This window comes from Acinonyx jubatus, chromosome B3 (assembly GCF_027475565.1).
Source record: "Acinonyx jubatus isolate Ajub_Pintada_27869175 chromosome B3, VMU_Ajub_asm_v1.0, whole genome shotgun sequence".
In the NCBI taxonomy this organism is placed as follows: domain Eukaryota; kingdom Metazoa; phylum Chordata; class Mammalia; order Carnivora; family Felidae; genus Acinonyx; species Acinonyx jubatus.
Window position 1 is genome coordinate 112,265,289 of NC_069386.1, and position 16,992 is coordinate 112,282,280.

Sequence of the window (16,992 nt, forward strand, 5' to 3'; positions counted from 1 at the left end):
GACCAGCATTCTCTTCATTTTTTACTCCTTCCAATGCAGATCAACTTGAAGACCTGCCAGGGTGGAGTTGGACTTGAATGGTGACTTTTCTCCACATGGGGCAGAGGGTGAGAAGCTGCTATGGTCAGGAACATGGCTTTGAAGAGCCAGAGGCCTGGCCCCGAGTTCCAACCCTGCCAAGTGCCAGCTCAACAAACGACTTCACCTCTGTGAACCTCAGTGTCCTCAGAAAATGGGAATAACAGTAATGACAGGCGTTCAGGACTGTTGTAAGTTTTGAATGACACTGTATGTATAAATGCCTGACACAGGGTGACCCCCTCCTTCAGTGGTCCTGCCTTTCTTGTTGCCTCTGCTGCTGTTGTTATTACCACCACCTCCAGAGGCCAAGGTCTTTCTTACCATAAAAAGACTAGTCTTATTTCTTTCTGCATTCTCCATACAAGGCACACAGTAAGACATAGTAAATGGTAGTTAGGGGGAGTTAAACTTCAGAAAGTGCGAAGCCCTAGAGAGCGAGAACAGCGTGTGCAAAGGCCCTGTGGTGGGAAAGTCAATGGCACATTTGCAGAGAATGCTGTAGAAACAAATACAAGCCAAGCAGATGCCCCAACCAATCCTCCCACCCCATACTTTGCATCACAAGACCACTGAGGCCTGGGGCCCCGATGCCTGCTCAGACCTTCTGTTCCTCTCAGCAAGGAAATTTCCAACAAGACAAAAATGCCTAAGGTGAGCTGAACCCTGAAGGACCCAAAGGAGCGGAAATATGCAGGTGAGAGGATGCTGAGGTCTTTTGTGTTTGGATGCTATAAGGAAATCATCCCCCCATCCTGCCTGGGTAACCAGTACTTGGGATTGGATGGTTAGGAAGTGGAGGAAGAAGGTGCCAGAGAAGGAACCCCAGGCAGGGGCTGTGGTTGCCAGGTGGGGAAAGAGAATTTTGCATACTAAGCCAAAACAATGAGGGGGGGGTCTAGCCTCCACGTAGCTTCTAGTCCCTCACCCCCACCATGCGCACAATGCATGGGTACAGCCCAGTGCCACCAACCAAGCTGAACACTTAATTCCTACCCCTACCTCCACCCCCACCCTCACCCCCACCCTTCTCCAACCTCTTGGAAACTGTCTCCCTTTCCATCCTGCCATCCCCCTCTCTCATTCTGCCAGAGCCTCCCTCAACTTAAGCTATTCACCCTCCCCGGGGCATTTGCATTTAGTAAAAACAAGGACCACAACACTCCACAGGAGGGGTTCATTAATGGTTCCCCTACCAGCCCTCTGAAATCACAAAGAGCAAGGCTTCTGTCAGAGCTTGCTGAGGCTCTCAGGGTTGGGGTGGGGTCTGAGGAGGCAGAATGGCCATCAGGAACTGGTCCTGAGGTAAGTCTCCCCAACTCCCAGACCTAGAACTGAGTTATCAGATGAAGTTCTATAACCTAATGCACTGTGGTTTTTTTTAAGTCAGGTTTATTAAGATATAATTTACATATGGTAAAACCATCTATTTTATTTTAAGTTTATTTATTTATTTTGAAAGAGAGAGAACAAGCAGGGGAGGGGGCAGAGAGAGAGAGAAACCCAAGCAGGCTCCACCCTGTCAGCACATAGCCCGATGCGGGGCTCAAACTCATGAACCATGAGATCATGACCTGAGCCCAAACCAAGGGTCCCACACACCAAAATGAGCCACCCAGGCACCCCTAATCTTAGCCACTATATACCTTCTAAAAGGTATATGGTGGATTCTCATTATGATTTTAATTTAGCGATTAATGATGTTAAACATCTTTTCATGTGTTTAATTGCCATCTGTATTTTTTCTGTGGTGAAATTTGTGTCCAAATATTCTGCCCATTTCAAAAATCGAACTGTTTTCTTACTACTGAGTTTGGGGAATTTTTTTTATATATACTAAATATAGGTCCTTTCTGTCAGATACAGATTTTGCAAACATTTTTTCCCAGTCTGTGGTTTGTCTTTTCATTTTCCTAACAGTGTCTTTCGAAAACCAAAAGTTTTTAATTTGGGTTAAGTCTAATTGGTCCACTTTTTCCTTCCTAGATTGTGCCTCTGGTGTCATAACCAAGAATCTTTATCTACCCCAAGTCACAGAGATTTTTCTCCTGTGTTTTCTTCTTTTGTACTTTTAGGCTGTTTCTTTCATACCTTCTATGTTTTTGTCTTTCATACTTTTTGAGTTATAAGCCAAGGCCTTTTTTTTTCCATTATGGATGTCCAAGTTTTCTAGCACCGTTTTCGTTTAAAAAGACTATCCTTTCCCCCATTGAATTCTCCTTGTTTGATTACTGTTTGATTACTGTAGCTTCATAGTAATTCTTGAAACAGTGTGAGTCCTCTTCTTGCCACTTTTTTCCCCCCAAGTCCCTTCTCTTTGCAGGGGTCTTCCAGGCCAGGAGGCAGAGGCTGACAAAGTTCCAGGGCCCTGATGTGGCCTCGCTGGCCCTGTGATACCAATGCCACCGACTCCTCTCCTGTCGCTCGGCCTCCAGCAGTGCTGAAGTGCTTCTGTGCTCTGCTTTCATCAGCATGTCAGGCCTCCAAGCCTTTGCCTGCACTGTCACCTCTGCCTGGAGGGCCTCACCCCTGCCACCCACACCCACCCCTCTTCTTCCTCCAGGTTAACCTGGATCATCCTTCAAGGTTCAGCTAAGCCTGTTCACCTGCAGGACAACTTCTCTGACTTCCCAGGCTGGCCAAGTGCCAATTCTCTGCTTCCACGCTCCCCACCCGCACCCTTCCCTCTATCTGAGCATCTACCACATTCAATCAATAGACACACGAAATGAGTCTTCTGCTACCGCCAACACCCCAGGGCACACAGTGTGTCTACCTTAGCTGGCTCCTCCCGGTGACCAGCCCAGGGCCTGGCACAAAGTTGGTGCCAACACACGGCTCTTGAATGAACAGAATTGATGGCAGAATTTCCCCCGTGCCCCAAAACAGTGGCGGGTGGAAGATGCCATGCTCATGGCCCAGCCTGGAGAGGTGACGAGCTCTTCGGCTATTTTCTCCTTCTCTTTTCTTGTGTTCTTAATCAGAGACCTAGAGAGCCTCAGATATATTGAAGGATGCTCAGGAAATTCTGGCTCCTGAGAGACAAGGAATTTTTCCTAAAGAATAGGGATCTTGGGGCACCTGGGTGGCTCAGTCAGTTAAGAGGCCGACTTTGGCTCAGGTCATGATCTCACGGTCCATGAGTTCGAGCCCCATGTCGGGCTCTGTGCTGACAGCTCAGAGCCTGGAGCCTGTTTCAGATTCTGTGTCTCCCTCTCTCTGACCCTCCCCTGTTCATGCTCTGTCTCTCCCTGTCTCAAAAATAAATAAAACATTAAAAAAAATTTTTTTTAAATAAAAAAAAAAAAGAATAGGGATCTTACGAGGGACATCGAGGAGAACAGACATGGCTTCCTCCAAAGGCTCCCACACAAGCAATACAGCATAGCAGCCAGAGTGTGGGCCAGACCCAGCTGCCCAGGTCTGAATTCAAAGTACCTGAACCCACTGCTGCCCTACCACTAGGGCAGGCTACTTCCCTTCTCTATGCCTCAGTGTCCTCATCTGTAAAATGGGAATAACAAAGTGCCTCTTCTTTGGGTTGCTGTAGGCATTATATGAGTCAATCCATGTATCAATAAATACATGTACATGCTTAAATATATACTGGCTGTAAATAAATAGAACCTTGGGTCATTACCATTATTTGGGGATTGAGATACCCTTGACATCCACTGCTGTCTGAAAAACAGCTCCCCCAACCCTCAGGAAGGAGCTAAGTCCTTCAACTCCCCATTGCAAGACTGCTGGACCCAGGAGCCATGTGGTGGGGAAAAGGAACAACCAGCACTGGGAACAGGCTACACCTGCCTCAGTGTCCCTGTGTATCCGTCAGGTACCCAGGGAATCCTTCCTGCTGAGGCCTGGGCTTGGCATTCATACCTGGATACCCCGGAGTCCTCAGTGATGTGTCAGTGACACTTCAACACCAGAGCATTGGGACCATTTGCTGGGTGGAGAAGCCCACTTGCAAGAGGACCCTTGGGAAGCAGAGCCCTGTTTGCCCATGAGGGTAGGTCCCCCGAGAAAGGGGTCAAGAGAATACCCAGAGCACCACTGATTTTACTCCAGGGCAGAGAGAAGACAATTCTCTCGACAGGAGAGGCACCGAAGTGCAGAGGGGGGCAGAGGAAGGGCATGGAGGCAGAAGGGGGGTTCAAGCCCCAGCTCCCTTTCCTTGCGTGAGCCACTCAACTTCTTGACCCCAGGCTCCTCATCTCTCCTTGGAGGAGAGCGTCACCCCTCTTCCGGGGCACCCACCGCTATAAGGAGCAAAGGGGAGAGCAGGAGAGCACTCTGGGGCGCCCAGCCTTTTCTGTCCAGATCCCAGGCCACTGTTGCTGTTGTGGTGCAGCCCAGGGTAGGAGCCCCAGTCAATACAAAGGGCCGCCTAGGGAACAAAGAACCAGGAGGAGGAAAACAACCTCTGGGGCCTGGAGAGCCTGCCCACCCCCAACCCCTCACACCCGGGCCCCTGGAGATGGGACCGGCTCACAGCCCTGAAGGGAAGGAACCCCCTCCTTCTCGCCCTATCAGTCCCTGCTGGGCTTTCTGGTACCCTGGACCCTCTCCTCCCAGCACTTCCCAGCCCCAGCAGAACGGAGGAGGTCGGTGGGGGGTCAGGCGGCTGCTGGGCTAAGCGCCTCTCAGTGCAGGGCAGGGAGGGGTGGGTGGACAGCCCTTGGCCAAAGCCTCAGGGAGGAGGGCAGAGCATTCTTTTGAGTCCATTCAGCCGCTTAGCTATTTCCTGCCCTGCTCCAGCACCCGGCATGTTCCACCTGCTCTTACTTAACCATTTCCTGTTTACCGCCTGCCTCCTGCAGCCTCCGAGCTCCAGCAGCAGTCAGCAGCCCAGCAAGAGCTCCCCGGATGATGCCTGGATAGACGAGGGCCAGACCACTGCTCTCTGGGAGGGGCATCTGGTCCTTCACCTGATCCACCCCAGGGCTAGAGAGCATAGGCCCCCGAGAAGGAAGAGGACCCTTTCCAGGCCCAGGCTGACTCATGGCAGCATTAGTCACCCCTTCCGGGAATCAGTCGTGTCCTCTGGTAGCCTCCTCTTTCCTAGGGGCCCAAAGCCTCTCTCCTGGTCGCCCCTACCCATACCCATACAGTTCTGGCAGATACAAGAGGCCCTGTGGTCCTTTTCACACAGAAAGTTCCTCTATGATGCTGACTCCTGCAGGAGAAATCTTTGGGGGTGTCCCATTACTGATTTGGGGGCCAGAGACTTGGTCCCAATCTCAGCAGCACCCCTTCTACCTACATGACTGGGGCAAGTTACATAACCGGTCTGGACCTCAGCTAGGTTTTTTTTTGCCAAGGAGTAATAGTGACCATTTCATAGCATTGTTGTGACAACGATATCACATCATGTGTGTGGAAGTTCCAGGTGCAAAATAAGCAATCGCTGTGTGGTGGTGAGTACAATTATCATACAGGCGATACAAGAAAAAATGGCTCCTTTATGTCCAACGTTTTTGGAAAAATGGGAAGAAAGTCCTTGCTTCCTTGCCCTCCTGAGACTATGGGCTGATATGGAGCAAAATGAAGGAAGGTAAGAGTGTTTCTCAGCATATAATATCTGCTGGCTGTAGAAATTGTCCCCAGCCTGGACTGTGGAGGTCGGGATGGGAGCCAGTGGAGAGTGCCAGGAGCTCCCCGTGAGGACCCAAAAGGGGCAGAGAAGGCTGCCCGGGTGCCCTCAGAACAAGTCACCCCCCAAACGAACGAAAACCCACTCGAGCCCACCGTCCCAGCCAGCCCCAGCCTCTTTTCTCTAAAGTGGGGTCTTTCAACCTCGGCGCTGTTGACACTGTGGACCAAATAATCCTTTGTCGTGGAGGCTGTCCTGTGCCTTGCAGGATGTTTAGCAGCATCTGCAGCCTCCACGCTCTGAGTGCCTCTCCCCTCCGCTTGCCGGCTGTGACAACCAGAAATATCTCCAGACCTTGCCAGATGCCCCGGGCAGGTGAGGGTGGGGAGAGGGAATCACCCCACCTCATCGAGAACGACAGCTATAAAGAAAGGCCTATGGAGAATAGAAGGGGAACCTTTGGTGTCCCCCAGGCCCTTCCCCTAGTCTCCTAGGCCTTTCTCCCCACCTCACCTTACCCCCAGGCCTGCCTGGGATGTCTCCCCAACCTTCCCTGGGGGAAGCAATGCCAATTCCCCCAGCATTGGGCCACCCAGAGTCAGCTTCCAAGTGCAGGCAGCCCGCTGCATCTCGGAAAGGCAGCCTGGCCAGCTGGTGGCAATTAGCAGAGGGCTGACTCAGCAAGAAAGGCCAGGGAGCGGTCATTGGAGGAGTCTGGGGGATAAAGGAGGAACCCGGTGCCTCAGAGATGAGCCAGAGAAGGCGGGTGTGAGGCTGAGACAAGCCACAGATGGTGTGCACCGGCACTGACCTGGGTACTTCCTGCTTGGTCAGCAGCCCACCTCTGGGGAGGCCACTGGAACTCGAGAGGGAACCGAAAGCCCCAGTTGCTAGACATCGTCTCCCGGAGACCCTAAAAGTCCAGTCAGGCTAGGCCCCACACATTCAGGGCACTCAGGCTGGATCAGGGAAGTGGCAGGGAGCAATGGTGGAGACTTGCACGGGGCTGGAAGCTGGGGGCTCAGAGCTTCCCAGGCAACCGGCTTTGCACGTGCTCTCTCCCCAGAGGACAGAAGAGAGCCCTAAGAAGAAGGTGTCAAAGGAGGAAATTGGCAGGCTTCAGGGAAGAGATGACTTCGGGACAGGTGTTGTCCGCTAAGGAGTTCTCCAGGCAGAGAAGTCGATGAAGGAAGGGCATTCGGGGAAAGAGTACACAGTCCGTGCCTAGGCCAGGGCTGCCGAAAGAATAGGGAAAGGCTGCGGGGCTGTGGGGCTGGGATAGGACCCCTGATGGGCAGCACGGTTTAGCTCTTGGGCACTGGGGTGTGCGGGCAGGGTGAGCCCGTGAGTGTTTCCCGTGGGAAAGTGGCTGACACTGTGAGGATAAATGGGCAGTTTGCGCACTGCTTTCCCCCCTCCCATTCTCACCACTGAAGTTGAGGTCGCCTTGATGCCAAGGTCAAGCTGTCCTGGTGTGAACAAGCTAGCCGTTGTTCCCTCAAGACCACCTTGGCCTTGGTCAGTCCAGGGAACACACTGAGACACACGCACACCCATTCTGCCCAGTGGGAGAAAGAGATGGCCATCACCTGACCTAAGACCTGTAGGCAGGAGGCAGGAAATGGTGGGTTTGAGTTAGGGTTTGAACACCTGACTTTCACCGAGAACTGAAGACCTGCTGGGGGGGCAGGGGTGGGTGGTGGGGGTAATGTTCTCCCTCCTTCTTCACTGGGGCCACACCCTTCCTCCAGGCCATTCTGGAAAGTCACACTTGCTGTAAGCCCAGCCCTCAATTGCCCCAGGATAGGGAGAAGATCAGATAGAGCCAGGGTACCCAGGGCCTGGCCCCTGCTGGAGGAGCCTCCTCCCTCCTGCCCTGCCCCTGTGGGTCTGTCCTGTCCCACCCAGTCCCAGGAAAGGGCTGGAACAGTTTCCATGTCCAACAAGTCTGGGCCTCTCCTTTCTTGCCCAGGTGGCTCTTCTGGGAAAACCTAGAACAGCTGAGTGGGCTTTTCAGGATTGGCTTGGTGCGAACGCCAAAGCAAGGGATAAGCTGGCCATGTAGCAGTAATCTTTCGTGCTGCCCCAGTACTTTTCTTTAGAGGATCTCAAAACCTTTTACAAGAAATAGTTGTATTAGCTGTGGGAGGACCCACAGAAGAAGGGTCATATGCCAAGCTGGTGACAGCTTTGGCAGTGGAATGAATCTTTAAAAGACTGGCTCCAAGGGAAGCAAAACAATAGATTGCAAGGCTGAAATTGTGTCCCTAGTAAATATTACCTGAGGTTAAAACAGGAGTTCGCTCTCTGTGGAAACCTATACAAGCTGAATATGCAACAGTGGTGTATGTGTGTATGTGTGTGTGTGTGCATGTGCGTGTTGCAGAGATGAGGGTAGAATAGAACAAGTCTGTGGTGACAGATTTCTGTTCGAGGGTGCCTCCAACATGAAAATCTTCCCTCTGAGATCCTGCATCCATGGGTGTCTTCTCCTCCTCTGTACCCAGGAGGGCCCAGATCTCCCACTTGATAGGAGACAGTCACATCAGGCCACCTATCTTCATGATGGGCACCTGGATATTTTACCTGAAAGATGAGGCCATTGCTTTGGAATGTCCTTCTGGTCACTGTTTCCCACAGACCCTCACCACCTCGTACTCAGCTACCATCCCCTTCACTGTTCCCACCAATCTTAGGTGCCATCACCAGATTAACCTTCCTAAAATACTACTTCAGCTGGTCACCCATCCTTGTCCAAAAGACATTGTCCAAAATCCCCAGCAGGATACTCAGCACCCTCCACAGACCTATCCTTCACCTCTGGTCCTCCCCAACCTGAAGGTCCTCTAGACATCTCCTTGTTGGCTCACTGTCCCCACATTGCCTTGAGCCTTCCCCTCTCTCTACCCTTCTGGATCCTTCCCTCCTATCATTAAGAACCAGCTGTGCCAGGAAGCCTTCCCATCACAAAGACTCTCCCACTGGGATGAGTCGGTTGAGCATCTGACTTCGGCCCAGGTCATGATCTCACGGTTCGTGAGTTCGAGCCCTGCATTGGGTTCACTGCTGTCAGCACAGAGTCCACTTTGGATCCTCTGTCCCCCTCTCTCTGCTCCTCCCTGCTCATGTTCTCTATCTCTCTCTCTCAAAAATAATAAATAAACATTAAAAAGAAAAAAAGGACTCTTCCACTGAGTCTGTTACCCAGGAGATTGTGTTACCTTCTTGGATTTACATCCAGAACTCTCCCTTCTTCAAAGGCCCCACTATCTGTACTACCCAGCCTGTCTTTATTAACAGACTGCCTGGGTTGTGAGCTATCTCCCCAAAGAAACTTGGATGTCAGATTTAGCAAATAAAAATACAAGACTCCCAGTGAAATTTGAATTTTAAATTAACAACAAAATTCATCAGTATAAATATATCTGTATATCCCCTGTAATATTTGGAAATATACTAAATGCAAATATACTAAATACAAATATACTAAAAATGTATTTGTTGAATTTATCTAAAATTCTAATTTAGGGAGCCTGGGTATCTCAGTCGGTTAAGCGTCCGACTTTGACTCAGGTCATGATCTCACGGTTTGTGAGTTCAAGCCCCACATCAGGCTCTGTGCTGACAGCTCAGAGCCTGGAGCCTGCTTCAGATTCTGTGTCTTCTCCTCTCTCTGCCCCTCCCATGCTCATGCTCTGTCTCTGTCTCTCAATAATAAATAAGCATTAAGAAAAAATATTTTTTTAATAAATAAATAAATAAATAAAATTCAAATTTCACTGGACAGCCTGTATTTTCTCGAGCAACCCAGAAGAGCAAGCATAAATCCTTGTCAGGTGCTTTGCATCTCCCTTGGGATATGACACTCAGGGGTCTTCCTCAGAACCTGTATTGTTGATTGATTCCTTTTTCACCCAGTAGAGGATCACCAGCATTCATCTGTTGGTCCCAAGACACAGAGTCCATTCGGTCCAGTCTGAAAATCTGTGACAAGCTCACGGCAGGCCACCTATGGGAACACCTCTTCCTTCACTTCCTCATGTTCTCTTTAAATATTTGTCCTCGTGACTGCACTGGCAACAGACAGGTTTCAGGTAATGAAACTGAGTGTTGCTCTCCAACCAAAGGAGACCAGAAGATCTGAGGCAACCTACCTGGTGTCAAAGCTCAGGTCAAGCACACAGGGACTGTGAGGCCTCCAGCAACGAGTTGGTATCTGAAGGTCTCAATTTGCCCATCTGTAAATCAGGGATAATAATAATACCTACCTTATAGGGTTGTAGTAAGGATTAAATGAGGCCATGCATGGAAGCTGGCTAGTACCCTGACTCTTCTATGGAAAGCACTCCACAAATGTGAGCTGACATTGTCAGCGATTATATAGAAGACTTGTCCGTGGCAATTGGCATCAGCAGGCTCTCCTTTTGAGGACTGTTTCGATAGCTGCTGAGCTGTCAGGGTGAGGCCCAAAATGGTGGTCATGTGTGAATTTGCATAAGCGACAAAGCTATGGCAGAGTCACAGAGGACGGTCACCCAGGGGAGAAAGGAGGTTTCAGAGGGGAAGTCCCACTGTAGGTGAGGGGAATAAGATATACAGTGGCTCCCTCTAAGAGTGCAATCTGTCTCCACTTCTCTAATTCAGTTGCAAACCATTACCTTCCCATTCGAAACTCCATAGACTGGGTCTTACATCTCTAGAAGTGGTAAGGGTTGCTTTCTCCCTGTGATGAAAAAGCTAGCAGACTCCAGCACTCACTGGATGTGGAAAGAGGAAGGGCTACCAGTGGCCTCCTCAGGACTCTCGGGGTGAGTATCAGGACCTCTTAGGAGACACCTCCCACACCCAGATCCTCACTCAGCCTTCTGACCCAACCTCAGCCTCCTGGACCTCTATCTGCTCCTGAACCTCAACATAGCCAGAGTCCCTTGGGCTTTTTGAGAAGACTCTAGGTCAGTCCAACAAAAGCTGAGTCTCCCAAAGGGTCAAGTTGCTGAATGACAATTCTGAATCCACTAAATTCACTAATTTCACAACAACCACTTGAATTTCCTCAATGAATATGTTTTTCTTAACAGCAATTTAAGGAATAGTCAATTTGTCAAAAGTTCAGAGACCTAGGATGATTTAATTTTCATATAAATATATTCTTCTACAAACAGATTTTCTTTTACATGTTAATAATGAAAATATTTTCTTTTTCTTATAAAGATATACGCAAGAAAAGTATTCATGAAGAAAGTATTGAATTGAGTAGGAATATATTCTTTATGCGTATTTACTGACATAGGCAGAATGTAATCAGATGTTCTTGGAGAATATATTCATTGAATATGTTTCAGAAGATTACTGTTTGAAACGAGTTTAAGATAAGTTTGCTAAATTGACAAATTTGATAAATTCAAAGAATTGATGAACTGATTCCTGAGCACATTAGCTTCCAGAGAAAGCCTGCTTCTCAGGAGAGAAAATCAATTTCTCCCTCAGGGCCCAGCAATCAGTATGTTTAATATAAGGTCACTCAGATGTGAGTAAACCCCACACCTCACTTTCAGAATCAATTTCAGGGTCATAGGGAAAATGGCTAATCATTAAGGGTTACTGTCATATGTAAAGGTAGCAATGTTTTTCTTCTTTTAGAGTGCTTTTAGATTATATAACATTAACACTAATTTTATAAAATAATAAAACCACCTGTATTCCGCCATTCTAACACAACTATCTTTTTTGCAAACAGCTTTAAAACATCAGTACATACCTTACAGATTGACAAAATGTACATACTTTTTTATATTCTACCTTTTCCATTTACTACCACATAAGAAATATTTTCCACCATTCTGCAAAAGCATTATCATTACCATTTCTAATGGTTGTATAATGTACCGTGTACAGATTTGCTATAATCTATTCAACTAGTTTTCTAACATCTTCTATCTCCTAGGTACTAAGTTGTGGCCCATTTTTTAACAGCAGCAAGCGTCTTCGAACATGCAGTTTGTTTCTTCGAACATGCAGCTTCCGTTGAATGATTTCCTTAGAATCCATTCCCAGGACTGGAATCCGTGGTGTGGTGGGAATCAACAATTTAGAACGGAGTACAAGATCCAAAGACCATTCCTGGGATGACATGAAACATGAATATTGTAACCCTCCATCAATTCATACTCTTGGAGCCCGAGGAATGAGACTCACGGTTAGTTTTATGGATCAATTTAAGATTGGGTCATTGAAGAAGTTGGACAAGTAGGGATTCTGAGCTTCCTCCAGAATCATGATCTTTTGTATTGGGAAGGACACTGTAGGTACTTAATGTCTTCCACTTTTGATGCATAATAAAGATATAGCACTTAGCTCATTAACAGCCTGGCATAAGTGAATTGCATCATTAACACTCCTTGCCACATCACCCAACATGTCTAGGTAATATCCAGAGGCGTTCCACTGAGTCCCAAGACCTTGGGAAAGGTGGAGCCACCTCCCCCAGCTCCCATGCTACCCTCTCTCCAGCTGCTCTGCCAGTAGAAAATGGAAGGGGGATCTGGATGTAATGAAGACCATTAGCCAGTCTCACTTCCTATTTAAAGCTGATGTGGTGACAGTGTGCTGAGGAGCCACGGAAAAGCAGGAGGAGAACTCTGGTTGCTCTCCAGATGTGCAACATAAGGAGGTCATTCTGATTTCACTTCCATGAAGACATGAGTTGCTCAACAAATAGTTGTTGATTGAGTAAATGAATTGACGGCTTTTGCCTAGCCTCATGAACCCTCAGGCTCCCTGCTCCCCCAGGCTGCCTCGATGTGTTTTGTAGGGGGCGCTCTCACTGCAGCCTTCACTGCAGCAAACACCTGGGAAGCAGGCAGCTGCGTCTTCCTCCCTGGCAGTGCTGACCTTGGCTTTATATATCTCCTGGATCTGACCTCTTGGAAGCTGTCGACAATGCTCACTCTCAGCAGGTTTTCTGAGCCTGACAAAAGGCAGACGGATGGGCGCATCAAAGCACAAACTGTGTGCGCTGTTTATTAGCTGGTTGACCACTCTAGCAGCTACGGAGTCCCCCTTTCGTGAGGCATCACGGGAGCATCCCTCTGCCTGGAACCTGGAGCCCTGGTTCTCCCTCCTTGGCTGTCTTCTCTGCCTCTCTCCAGCCTGCTGGAGTTTTCCTCCCTGGCCGCCCAAGCAGCATCTCTCTGCAGGTTTTCAACGTCTCTTCTGAGACCTAGCTACCCCAGCTGGGAAGGCAGCTTGTAAACTCAGAGCCAAGGTCATTCTTCCTTCCCTGGTTCTCTGCCTCCTCCCAGCCATAGGATTTCTTGGAGGCTCGCGTGGGACACCTCAAGCCCCCACTCTTGTTTCACCACAGTCAGGAATCAGGTAAAGGCGGAGCTTTGGTCCCACCAATTGCAACAGCGGGAGGACCGTGAGGAAGCCACCTGCGTTCCCCTTTCTGTTTCCCTCTGCGGGGCTTCTGAATCTGCGGTACACAGTGGAGAGGCGTGCTTCCTGTCCCAGCCCAGCTGTCATGAGATAGCTGGAGAGGGCGGCCTCCATCCAGTTGGCTGAGGTTGGGGCCCAGACAGACACCTCCTAGTTCCCACGCTCAGGCAGCAGGCCTCAAGCAGAACAGGTTTCATAATCTCACCTCTGCCAGTGCTTTTTGCATAATGATCTGCTATTTGGTTCCCACATCACAATCATAGTATTTATCTATGCAAAACAGCACCTCATTAAAAAAAAAAGAAGAAAGAAAGAAAGAAAGAAAGAAACACATCACCATTGGCCCAACCCCTCATTAGAGTATAATGCACAGGCACTGGGCACACCCAGGGTGGAACCAGCACCAGACTAGTCGGGTTTGGGGCTTCTGGGCGTCCTTGGTGCTCCGCATACTGGCTCTGTCTCCACCCTCACCTCGTTCCCCGAGCAAGCTATGTTGCTCCCCAAATCTGTGCGGTGGGAGATGACAGAGAAACCCTGTGGGATGAAGAGATGGATCCCCTGGGGGCTCCTCTCCTCCAAGGGCCCTGCTCCCCTGCCCTGTTAGCTCTACTTAAACCCCTTCCTTTTGTCTTCAGTCCAGTTTGTACAATGATTTTGCTGACTCCTGACCTATGTCTACCTTTGTTTCTCATCGGAATGAAAGCTCCAGGTGAATAGGAACGTGTTTATTTTTTAGAGCCTAGCCCAGCGTGGGCACCTACAGACCCCTACTAACTATTTGTGGAATGCCCCGTGTAATTTTTGACTTCGTTATAATGAATTCCATGATTGTTTCTCTGCCAAACCACTTTTCCCATTCTCACTGGAGGTACACCCCCTTTCTGGTTCCTTAAACAATCTTTTCAATTCTTAATGCCCCAGGTCTTAGAAATAATAGTTTAAATTCCTTCATTTTCAACAATAATCTTGTGCCTTGGGGACTGGCTGAGTGATTTTAGTTTAGTGTGCAATATTCAAAATATACAAAAGGGAAATAAAGAAAAATATAACACCCATGTACTCAATACCACCACCAACACCAACACCAACACCAACAAAAAACCCCAAACCAGAAAGCCTTACTTACAACCGAAGCCCCCAGACAATCCTGATGCCATTCACCCCTCCCCCTTCCTCCCCCCCTGAGGAAGCATCTATATCCCAAATTTGGTGACCATCAGAATTTCTCACAGTCAATATATATCATGTTTGCCATCAGATAAAAGATTGACAGTATTTCTGGGGCTTCTGGGTGGCTCAGTCAGTTACTCATCTGACTCTTGATTTCAGCTCAGGTCATGATCTCGGGGTCCGTGAGATCAAGCCCCGTGCTTGGGATTCTGCCTCTCTCCTTCTCTCTGCCCTTCCTTACTTGTGCTCTCGTTCTGTCTCTCAAAATAAATGAATAGACTTTAAAAAGAAAAAGAGTGTACACTTAGGTAAAAAAAAAAAAAAAAAAGATTAACATTATTTTCCTTCTGAAGCCATTTTCTCCTGCTACTTGGGTTCACGTGTGAATGTGGACGGGACAGGACACAGTATGTCCTGCAAGCCGGGGTCACACCTGTGTTCCCAGCCTCACTCCACTCGTGTGCCACACCTGCTCTGTGCCCCAATTTCCCTATCTGTCAGACGGCGGTAATAATACCTGTCTCTTCCCTACTTCTCGGAGTGTGCAGATAAAAATGATAGATGCAAAATGCTTGCAGCAAGGAAGAGAGGCACTAAATAACCCCAAGTGGGCAGGTAGGACACGCAGCCGGCATCCAGAGCAGACTGCTCACGATGGAGAAAGATGTGTTGAGTGCACCCACTTTCTGATGGAAAAGCACTTCATTAAAAAATGAGGTCCTTGGGGCGCCTGGGTGGCTCAGTCGATTGAGCGTCCGACTTCAGCTCAGGTCACGATCTCGCGGTCCGTGGGTTCGAGCCCCGCGTCGGGCTCTGGGCTGATGGCTCGGAGCCTGGAGCCTGCTTCCGATTCTGTGTCTCCCTCTCTCTCTGCCCCTCCCCTGTTCATGCTCTGTCTCTCTCTGTCTCAAAAATAAATAAACGCTAAAAAAAAAAAAAAAAATGAGGTCCTTCCGATGCCAGGACCTTCCCACCACCCTATCAGCTCTGTGAAAGCTCCATGGAAAGGTCTCCCATCAGTGCTTGTAGGATCCTACAGTTGTGTCGCTTCGGGCCACGGGGGACTCAACACAGTCAGTGATTTCTTGACCTCACTGTGCCTGGACCTTTCCTCTCTCCCTTCCTGCCTTTCTGTGGGCCAGGGCTGTGCGGCCTCCACAGCAAGCTCCTAAGGGATGGCGGGGACCAGGCCAGCCGTGCACTGGAAGAGATGGGGAGACAGGAAGGTCCATGGGCAGCAGTCCCCAGCAGCAACACGGACTGTGAGGTCCATGTGAAGGTACCGAGTACATTGACCACAGAGATCTACAAAGTGTGAGGCCCCCAAGGACCTGAGAGAGAGAGAGAGAGAGAGAGAGAGAGATGATTGAAAAACACAAAAAAACCAATAAAGTTGACATCAAAATACAAGCATAAAAATTAGATCCTTCCCATCTACGGCCATCTACCCACATTTGTGTCAGAAGGCTTCAAGCGTGGGGACCACATAGGGTGAAACAGAGCGCAGTTTGTCTGGCTGGTCCACGAGGCTCCAGAAGGCTGGTGATGGGAGAGACAGGACAGTCAGCAGACAGAGGCCAGAGACTGAAGTTTGCCCAAGATGCCGGCCCCTGACTGAAGCAGTGGAGGCCTCTGAGGTGTGTGGCCGCGTGGTGGAAGAAAACGGCAAGCTGGGTAGGTAAAAGAGTTTACTAACACAGATGTTATCTCTGGCGGAGAGGCAGTTACTGTCATCGGAAAATATTCCCACATGTGCTAAGCACATTCAGCATTCAAGCGGGAAAGGTGATTCAGAAGGCTGGTGCTGTGGACAAAATCAAGTATGAGAGCAGCTCGTGGGTCCCCTCCTTGACTCTCCAGGATTGGCTGTGGGTTCCAGGCATCCATCCTGTGGCTGGTACCCAACTCAGCTCTCCAGGGAGACAGGGCTCCAAGAGAAATCCCAAAGAGGCATGCTAGCTGCCGGGAGCACAGAGGTCTGGAACTCCAACGTGGGATGTCAGGAGTGGCGGGTGAGGATTGAGAGGGTTGGGATGTAAGGTAAGGCCATGGTTGGGAGCCTCTCCAGGGGAAAAGAAAGATTTCTGGGCTGGCGGTGGCTGAGAGAGCTGACTTCTAGATCTAGCCCAGCCCAGCTGCTTCCCATCTGGGTGACTGTGGGCAAGTCATTTCATCTCTCTGTGCCTGTTTCCTCATATGGAACACAAGGGGATTGCACTGGATTGCCTCTAGGGTTCCCGTTGCATTAACATCCTAAGGCCGGTATCATGGGACAAGGAAGAGACTGACACTGGAATATCTCTAAATGGAATGCTCAGGGCCACCTGAACAGAATACAGTGGAGAATTAGAACCTCTACTTGAGGACTCTGAGAACAAGCCGGAAAAGCCGTCCTACCACCGGCAAGCCCCGCCTCCCACAGCCACACAGCATCCTGACCTCATGGCCCTGATTGATGGTCAGAGTATGAGCCAATGGGCTCAAAGCTGAGCAACCCAATTCCGGATCAAGTGCTTCTGCCTGCTGTGTGACTTCAGGCAAGATAGTTCTCTTTTGGCCGTGCCTGTTTCCTCATCTATAACAATCTCCGCCCTGACACATGAGGAAGCTGTGAGAATTCACTGAGTAACGCCCTAAAGCACTTAGCTTGCGAGGGGGGAAGAGTCCCACATAAATAGGAGATGACGATGATTGTTGTGACAGCTGCC